At 35.2% G+C, this 10,318-nt stretch overlaps 1 protein-coding gene and 1 pseudogene across 1 annotated transcript in view; both read left to right on the top strand.

Moving 5' to 3' along the window:
- DACH2 (dachshund family transcription factor 2) overlaps positions 1–10,318 on the top strand; it is an 835,748-nt gene that overhangs the window by 497,010 nt on the left and 328,420 nt on the right. The gene's annotated exons all lie outside the window — the stretch shown is intronic.
- Positions 9,016–9,907, top strand: LOC103671972 (annotated as a pseudogene).

Genomic DNA, 10,318 nt, shown 5'->3' with positions numbered 1-10,318 from the left:
ACACACACACACACACACACACACACACACACACACACACTGCATCTACATACACAGAAAAGCCCATGAGACAATGCTACAATTTTTACTTTCATTTGTCAAACCTATTTAAAAAGACTGAAGACAGGAAAATTGTCTGTTACATTTACCCAGATATTTAGCATTTGTTATTTTTCCTTCATTCTTGATATTCTAATTTTCTTTTTGTTAAAATTACTCTGAAAAATTCCGTTCAACAATTTTTTGGAGCCTGTCTACCAGCAATGTTTCACTTAATTTTTCTTCATCTGAAAACGTCTTTATTTCATCCTTAGTGAAGGATATTTTCAGTGGATATATAACTATGGGTTGAGAAGGGTTTTTTGGTTGTTGTTTTGTTTTGTTTTTTGCTTTTCTTTCAGTGCTTATAAGTGTGCCATTGCATTAAGCTTTCAACAGTAGACACTACTTCTTAAATATTTCTAGACGTGGAATTTTTTTTCAGGGGTAACTAGAGGTGGGTATTTCCCTTCCCCAGGTCAGTTAGTTTCTGGTAAAAGGTCAGTCAGTTAAGCTCTGGTAATATAGTTTCCATGAAGGTATTTTTTATTAAAAAAACGGAATGCTCTGGATGTATTTTAGAATGTGTACTTTTCTCCTCTGCCTGCCAAAAGTGCTAGGGGATTTTTCTCTGATTTTCACTATGGGAACCTGGTAGGTGTCCTGGAGATAAAACCTGGGAAAGTATAAGCCCCTTCCAAGATTGGCTTTCATTGATGTTTAACTCTCAAGCTTGTCTACACTGAGCCTTTGGTAATTTGTCAATTGCACTTTAAGTTTTCTACCATGGTTATTGACTTTAATGGTAGATTATTTTCCTATGTCTCTGGTCTCATAAGATGTGATTCTGTGTATTCACTTTTTTTTTTTTTATAATTTTGAGGGCAAAGTTTCTCGCTGGGCCCTCAGTTCTCTGATGGACCTAAGAAAAATCTTGATTTTCAGTTTGTTGAGTTTGGTTTTACCTATTGTGAGAATAGGAGTGAAGACTTCCAGAAAACTGTAATTGTGTGGTTGAATTGCATTTCCCTGATGAATAATGATGTTAAACATTTTTTCATGTGTTTACTGGCTATATTTATATGTCATTGGAGAACGGTCTATTCAAATCCTTTGTTCATGTTTTAAAAGATTTTATTTATTTATTCCAGAGAGAGAGAGAGAAAGAGGGGGAGCAGAGGGACAGGGAGAAGCAGACTCCATGCCAAACACAGAGCCTGACACAGGGCTCAGTCCCAGGACACTTAAATCATGACCCAAGTCAAAACCAAAAGCCAGATGCTTAACTGAATGAGCCACCCAGGCAACACCCCTACCCTTACTCATGTTTTAATTGGGATATTTGTCTTTTAATTTATTGAGTTGCAAGAGTTGTAGTTTTTAGAGTATGCATTGTTCAATTCTTTTATTAAGCTTATTCCTAAGTATCATATTTCTTTTGATACTATTGTAAATGAACTGTTCTTTCAATTTCACAAGTCGTTCTATTTAAGTGTTTATGGAAATATAATTATTTTATATTATTAATTAATTAATTAAGAGAGGCAGAGGGAGAGGTAGAGAGAGAATCATGAACCCAATGCAGGGCTTGATCTCACAACCCTGAGATTATTACCTGAGCTGAAATCAAGAGTAGGATGCACACTCAAACACACCAGAAATGCAATTATTTTATGTATTGATTCTTTTATTCTACAGCCATGTCAATCCACTTTATTCAACAGATTTTTTTAATTGAATTCTTTAGGATTTTCTCAATAAAAGATTATGTCATCCACAAATACAGATAGTTTTATGTCTTTCTTTCCAATCTTGTTGCTTTTTATTTCATTTACTTGACTAATTCCTATAGCTAGATTTTCCAGTACATTTTTCAACAGAGATGGCAATAGCAAACATTCTTTCCTTTTTCCTTATCTCACAGGGAAAGCATTTACTTTTTCACCATTACTTATGATATTCTGTAAGATTTCAAATATGCCTTTTGTCAGATTAAGTTCCCTGTATTTGTAGTTGCGGAGTGTTTTTTGCTAAGAAGGGGTGTTTTATTTTGTCAAATTCTTTTTGTTTCTATTGATATGATAATGTGGTCTTGGTCTATTATTCTATTGATATTTTATGTTACATTAACTGATTTTCTATGGTTAGCCATTCTTGCAATCCTGAGATAAATTTTAATTGGCCATGGTGTTTAATATTTTTTATATGTTTCTGGGTTTGGTTTGCTAGTATTTTGTTGAGAAATTTTGCATCTAGATTTAGAAGATATATTGTTTTCAGGTTTCTTATGATGTCTTAGTTTGATTTTAGTATCAGAACAATACTTTCTTCATAGAATGAGTTGGGGTATGTCCTCTCATCTATTTTTGGAAAGATTTTGTGTAGAATTGGTGTTAGTTCATCTTTTAAATCTTGGCTGAATTCCCCAAAGAAGCTATCTTGTTCTGCACTTTTTTTGTGGAAAGTTTATTTCATGTTATGCTATGCTCACCCACAAGTGTACGTAGCTACTACCTATCACCATGCAATGCTATTACAATACCATTGACAATGTTTTCTCTGCTGTATCTTTTATTCTTGTGATTTATTCATTCCATAACTGGAAGCCTGTCTCCACTCACTTTCACCCATTTTGCCCATCCCCCCATCCCCTTTTCTCTGGCAACCATCAGTTTGTATTCTGTATTTGTAGGTCTGACTGTGCTTTGTGTTTGTTTTTTCATTTGTTCTGTTTTTCAGATTCCACATATAACCGAAATAATATGGTATTTATATTTCTCTGTCTGACTTATTTCACTTAGCATAATACCCTCTAGGTCTATCCACTTTGTCTCCAGTGGCAAGATCTCATCCTTTTTATGACTGTGTAATATGCCATCCTGTGTGTGTGTGTGTGTGTGTGTGTGTGTGTGTACATCTTCTTTATCCATTCATCTATTGATGGGCACTTGGGTTGCTTCCATATCTTAGCTATTGTAAACAATGTTGCAATAAACATAGGGTGCATATGTCTTCTTGAATTAGTGTTTTCACTTGTGGGGGGTTAATACCTGGTAGTGGAATTTTGGGATCATATGGTATTTCTATTTTTAATTTTTTGAGGAATCTCCACACTGATTTCCATAGCAGCCGTGCCAATTTACATTTCCACCAACAGTGTGCATTGTTTCCTTTTTTTCCACATCTTCACCAACATTTGTTATTTCTAGTCTTTCTTAATACCAGCCATTTTGACAGGTGTAAGGTGATATCTCATTGTGGTTTTGATTTGCATTTCTGTGATGTTTAGTGATATTGAGTATCTTTTCATGTGTTGGTTGGCCATCTGTATGTCTTCCTTGGAAAAATGTCTAGTCAGGCCCTCTGCCCACTTTTTAATTGGATTATTTGGTTTTTTTGGTGTTGCATGGTGTAAGTTCTTTATATATTTTGAATATTAACCCATTATCAGATATATCACTTCCAAGTATCATCTCCCATTCAGTAAGTTGCTTTTTTTGTTTTGTTGGTAGTTCTCTTCTTGTGCAAAAGCTTTTATTTTTTTTACTTTTTTTTATTATGTTATGTCAGTCACCATATAGTACTTCATTAGTTTTTGATGTAGTGTTCCATGCTTCATTGTTTGCATTTAACACCCAGTGCTCACTGCAATATGTGCCCTCCTTAAGACCCATCACCATTCTATCCCATTCCCCAACCCACCTCCCCTCTGTAGCCCTCAGTTTGTTTCTCAGAGTCCATATAAGTGAAATCATACGATAATTGTCTTTCGCTGCTTATTTCACTTAGCATAATCCCCTCCAGTTCCATCCATTTTGATGCAAATGGTGGGTATTCATCCTTTCTGATGGCTGAGTAATACATTCTCTTACACCATACCAAAGATAAACTCTAAATGGATGAAAGACCTCAATGTGAGACAGGAATCCATCAAAATCCTTGAGGAAAACATAGGCAGTAACCTCTTTGACATCGGCCACAGCAACGTCTTTCAAGATATGTCTCCAAAGGTAAAGAAAACAGAAGTGAAAATGAACTTTTTGGACTTCATCAAGATAAAAAGCTTCTGCACAGCAAAGGAAACAATCAACAGAACTAAGAGGCAACCCACAGAATGGGAGAAGATATTTGCAAATGATATTACAGATAAAGGGCTGGTATCCAAGATCTATAAAGAACTTCTCAAACTCAACACCCAAAAAACAAATAATCAAGTCAAAATATGGGCAGAAGACATGAACAGACACTTCTCCAAAGAAGACATACAAACGGCTAACAGACACATGAAAAAATGCTCAGCATCATTAACCATCAGGGAAATAGAAATCAAAACCACAATAAGATACCATCTTACATCAGTTAGAATGGCAAAAATTAACAAGGCAAGAAACAACAAATGTTGGAGAGGATGTGGAGAAAGGGAAACCCTCTTACACTCTTGGTGGGAATGCAAGTTGGTACAGCCACTTTGGAAAACAGTGTGGAGGTTCCTCAAGAAGTTAAAAACAGAGCTACCCTATGACGCAGCAATTGCACTGCTGGGTATTTACCCCAAAGACACAGATGTAGTGAAAAGAAAGGTAACATGCACCCCAGTGTTCATAGCAGCATTGTCCACAATAGCCAAACTGTGGAAGGACCCAAGATGCCCTTCAACAGACAAATGGATAAAAAAATTTTTATTTTGATGTATTCCCAATTAGTTTATTTTTGCTTTGTTTCTCTTGCCTTAGGAGGCAGATCTAGAAAAATGTTGCTAAAGATGATGTAGAGGAAATTACTGCTTATATGGCCTTCTAAGAATTTTATGGTTTCAGGTTTCACATTTAGGTCTTTAGTTTTGAATTTATTTTTATGTATGGTGTAAGAAAATGGTCCAGTTTCATTCTTTTGCATTTAGCTGTCCAGGTTTCTTAGCAACATTTATTGAAGTTGTTGTCTTTTCCCCATTGTACATTTTTGTCTCCTCTATCATAGATTAATTGACCATATAAACATGGGTTTATTTATGGGTTTTCTGTTCTATTCCATTGATCTATGAGTTATTTTTGTGTGTACCATACTGTTTTGATTACTACAGCTTTGTAGGACATCTTGAAATCTGAGATTGGTGTATCTTCAATTCTGTCCTTTTTCAAGACTGTTTCAACTACTTGGGGTCTTTTGTTCTTCCATAAATGTTTTATGATTATTTGTTCTACTTCTGTGAAAATCCTGTTGGTATTTTGATAAAGATTGCATTGAATCTGTGGATTGCTTTGAGTAGTATGTACATTTAAATAATAGTAATTGCATCATTTTACAGTCCTACTAGCAATGTGTACATGTTCTAACTTCTTGACATCCTTGCTAACACTTATTTTTCCATTCATGTGGCCATCCTTGTGGGTGTGAAGTGGTATATCATTGTGGATTTGGTGAAATTTCACTAGTGCCTAATGACATTGAGCATTTTTTATGTGCTTAATAGCTATTTGCATAACTTCTTTTGAGAAATGTCTGTCCAACTCCTTTCTCCATTATTTAATTGTTTGTTTTTCAATTTTAAGAGTACATATTCTGGATACTAGATTCACATCAATTTTATGATTTGTAAGTATTTTCTCCTGTTCCAGGTAGTCTTTTCATTCTCTTGATAGTGTTGTTTGATGCACAAAAATGTTTAATATAATTATTTCAAATTTGTCTTTTTTTCCTTTCATTGCTGTGCTTTCAATGTTATGTCCATGAAACCATTGCCAAATCCAAGATCATCAAGGTTTACCCTTATAAGTTCTTCTAAAAGTTTTATAGTTAGCTTCTATTTTCCCAGCCTCATTAATTGGATAAAATCTTGTTTCCCCATTGAATAGTCTTGTCACCCTTATCAAAAACCAATTGACCAGAGTTGTATGGATTATTTCTGGATTTCATTTCTATTCCATTGATACAAATATCCTCATTGAAGTACCAAGATGTTATGATTACTACAGCATTGTAGTAAGCTTTGAAATTGAAAAGTTTGAGATCTCCATCTTTTTTATTCTTTTCCAAGATTGTTTTGGTTATTTGGGGCCCCTTGCAAATTCATATAAATTTTAGAATTGTATTTTTCATTTCTGCAGGAAAGGTTTTGGCATATTTGTAGGGTTTGCATTGAATCTGTAGGTTGCTTTGGAGGGTATTGCCATCTTAACAATATTAAGTCTTGATTCCATGACAAGGGGATGTATTTCCATCTTCATATTTAATACAGTCATTTAAAACTCTAAATTTCCATTTAATCACTTCTTTAGTTGTATTCGAAAAGTTTGGTATGTTGTGTCTTCATTTTCACCCATCCCAAACTACTTTCTAATTTCCATTGTGATCTTATTTTCCCCATTGGTAATTTAGGAGCATTTTTTAGTTTAATAATATTTATGAATTTCTCATTTTTTTCCATTTCATTGATTTCTAACTTAATTGTATTGTGGTCATGGGTAGCAAGGAGGGCACGTATTGCATGGTGCACTGGATGTTATACGCAATTAATGAATCATGGAACTTTACATAAAAACCAGGGATGTACTGTATGGTGACTAACATAATATAATAAAAATTATTATTATAATTAAAAAAATAATTATATTGTGGTCAGAAAATGCACTTTGCATATTTTCAATTTATAAAAATTTATTGACATTTGTTTTATTGCCAAGCACATGGTTTATTGTGGAGAATGTATAGATTGCTTGGGAAGTATAGACATTTTAACAATATTTGTTCTTCCAGTCCATGAGCATGGGATGCCTTTCCATTTCATTGTGTCATCTTCGATTCTTCAATTTTTTTCATCAAGGTTTTATAGTTTCAAGAATATAGGTATTTCACCTCTTTGGTTAGGTTTATTGTTAGATATCTTATCGGTTTTGGTGCAATTGTAAATGTGATTGGTTCCTTGATTTCTTTTCTGCTGCTTCATTATTGGTGTATACAAATGAAACAGATTTATGTACATTGATTTCTTATCCTGTGACTTTACTGAATTCGTGTTTCTGTTCTAGCAGTTTTTTGGTGATGACTTTTGGGTTTTCTATGTAGAGAATCATGTTATCCGCAAATAGTGCAAGTTTGACTTCTTCCTTCATGAGTTGGATACCTTTTATGTCTTTTTGTTGTCTTATTGCTGTGGCTAGTATTTCCAATACCATATTAAATAACATTACTAGGGAGTGGACACCCCTATCTTGCTCCTGAATGTAGAGGAAAAGCTCTCTTCTTCCCCATTGAGGATGATATTAGCTGTGTTTTTTTTTTAAATATGGCCTTTATTATGATGAGATGTTTTCCCTCTAACCTTACTTTGTTGAAGGTTTTATCATGAATGGATGCTGTAGTATGTCAATTGCTTTTTCTGCATCTATTGAAATGATCATGTGGTTCTTATCCTTTCTTTTACTAATATGATGTATCATGTTGATTTGTGATTAGTAAACCACACTTGCAACCCAGGAATAAATCCCAGTTGATTGTGGTGGATGATTTTTTTAAATGTATGGTTGGATTTGGTTTTCCACTATTTTATTGAAAATTTTTACATCTGTGTTCATCAGGGATATTAGCCTATAGTTTTTTTTAGTGGTGTCTTTATCTGGTTTTGGTATCAGGGTAATGCTGGTTTCATAGAATTAATTTGGAAATTTTCCTTCCTTTTCTATTTCTCTCTCTCTCTCTCTCTCTCTCTCAGCAATTGTTTGAGAAGAACAGGTTTTAACTCTTCTTTAAATATTTTGTAGAATTGACCTGTTAAGCCATCTGGTCCTAGACTTTTGTTTATTGCGAGATTTTTTATTATTGACTCAATTTCTTTGTTGGTGATTTGTTTGAGTTTCTTAGTTCTTCTTGTTTCAGTCTTGGTAATTTATATTTCTAGGAATTTATCATTTTCCTCCAGGATTTGTTGGCATATAGTTTTTCATAATATTCTATCTTTTTTTTGTTTTACATTTAACCTAATTTTATTCCTGCTTGCCTTGGGATAGGAAAAGCACAAGCATGGTGAGACCCCCTCCCTCACCCAGGAGAAAGGTTGCAGGTCCACACTGCAGGAGTCTGTAAAGTTTGGAGACTCAAAATGGGGTCAAATGCCTTAGATAAAAATGCTCGGTCACAGGCTGGGTGAACACAGAGTTCAGATGAAAACCGGGGAGACAAGAGTGACAGATTGGTTTTTTGTGAGGGTTCACTGAAGAGTGGGGGGTATGAACTTTCAGCTCTGACTACAGATTGGGGCTTCACCATTTTCATCCTTCCCATTGGTGCTGAGGGCCTTCAGGGAATAAAATAGCACCACATATTGCAATCTGGAGCCACTTATACTGAGCCCAGTCCCCTATCCAAGGGGGTGCAATTCCACCCAGGCAAAGACACCTGAGAATCAGTGCAACAGGCCCCTCTCCTAGAAGACCAGCAGGAACATCCAGGTAATACCAAGTTTACTGATCATAGAGAACTGCAAAATGTCAGCTCCTGGGGAAAATAGCATTCATGGGTTTTTTAAATTATTATTTATTATTATTATTATTCAATCTTTCAGGTTTTTTTCCTTTTCAGCTATTTTTTTATTTTATCAATTCTCTTTTGAGTCTTTTTAAGTTACTTTTATATTAAATATATATGGTTTCCTTTTATTGTATTCAATTATATATATATAATATATATGATAAGATAAATATATATAAAGAGATATATAGAAAGAACAGGAGGCAGTACTCACTGCCAGGGATTTAATCAATATGGAAATAAGTAAGATGTCAGAACTAGAATTCAAAACAATCATTATAAAGATACTAGCTGGGCTTGAAGAAAGCATAGAAGACACTAGAGAATCCCTTACTGGACAAATGAAAGAACTAAAATCTAATCAGGTCAAAGTAAAAAAGGCTATTACTGAGATGCAGACAAAAATGGAGGCTCTATTTGTTTTTCCTTCCCCTGCCTGGGATAGCTGTCACCATGATCATGCTGGAGGTGAACAACTGCATCAGCAAGGAGATACTTGCACCCAAGGTCAATAACGTGGCTGCCAATAACAAACCAGAAGCAGTAGAAGTAACATTTGCAGATTTTGATGAAGTCCTCTATCATATTTCAAATCTTAATTGAGACAAAACAAAAATGATGGTCTGTATTTCTTTGAAATTCTACAAGGAACTTCAGGCACATGGTTCTGATGAGTTATTAAAGAGAGTGTACAGGAGTTTCTTGGTAAATCCTGAATCAGGATGCAATGTCTTTTTGCTACCTGACCTTGAAAATCGGCCAGTATCCACAGATTCCATTGTGCATCAGGTTGGCATGTTGAAATAAAATTATTTTGCCTTTGCCTTTGAGAAATAATCCCAGATCCAAGAAGAGGGTGAGGAAGGAGAGAACAGGGCAGTTATCCACTATAGGGATGATAAGACCATGTACGTTGAATCTGAAAAGGACAGAGTTACAGTAGTCTTCAGCACAGTATTTAAGGATGACAACGATATGGTCATTGGAAAAGTGTTCATGCAGGCGTTCAAAGAAAGCTGCAGAGCCATCCCCACAGGTCCTCTTTTGCCACAGGGAACCTCCTCTGGAGCTGAAAGACACCAATGCTGCTGTGGGTGACAACATTGTTTACATTACCTTCACGCTGCTCCCTTGCCACACCAATGCCAGTGCTTGAGACAACACCATCAACCTGATCCATGTGTTCTGGGACTCTTCACTACCACACCAAGTGCTCTAAGGCCTATATTCACACACATAGCAGGCAAAATCATCTGACTTCCTCAAGGTACTGAACTGTGTATGTCTGATGCCAAGAAGAAAAAAAATGAAAACAATCACGGGGAAGATGTTTTCATCCCAGTAACTCTTAGGAACAGGAAGAGGAGGTGGGTGGAAACTGAAGGCTGGAACAGTTGCTATTGAATAATTATACCTCTTATTGTTGCACCTTTTCAGTTTCTTAAGGGATTCTACATTTTGGTTCCATTTTGTACACATTTGGAAAATAATCTGCAGAAACAAGCTCTGCTTGCAAGGACTCATAATTCTCAAGAATTAAAAAAAGAAAAAAATTCCACTTGGTCAACTTAATTCCTTTTCTTTACCTTCATTCCCTTACTCCCCTTGCCTTCCTCCCCCTTTTCCAAGCCATTGCACTTTGCATTATGTTACTGGTCATGACTTGCAGAATAATGCAATCTTAACTTGTTTTCTCCTAAATATTTAAGTTCAAACTCTTGTATCAAAGAAATATGGTTGGGGTCATTAATAAAAG

The sequence above is a fragment of the Ursus maritimus genome (genome assembly GCF_017311325.1).
Source record: "Ursus maritimus isolate PB19 chromosome X unlocalized genomic scaffold, ASM1731132v1 scaffold_X1, whole genome shotgun sequence".
NCBI lineage: Eukaryota > Metazoa > Chordata > Mammalia > Carnivora > Ursidae > Ursus > Ursus maritimus.
This window is presented reverse-complemented; position numbering and strand designations above follow the sequence as displayed.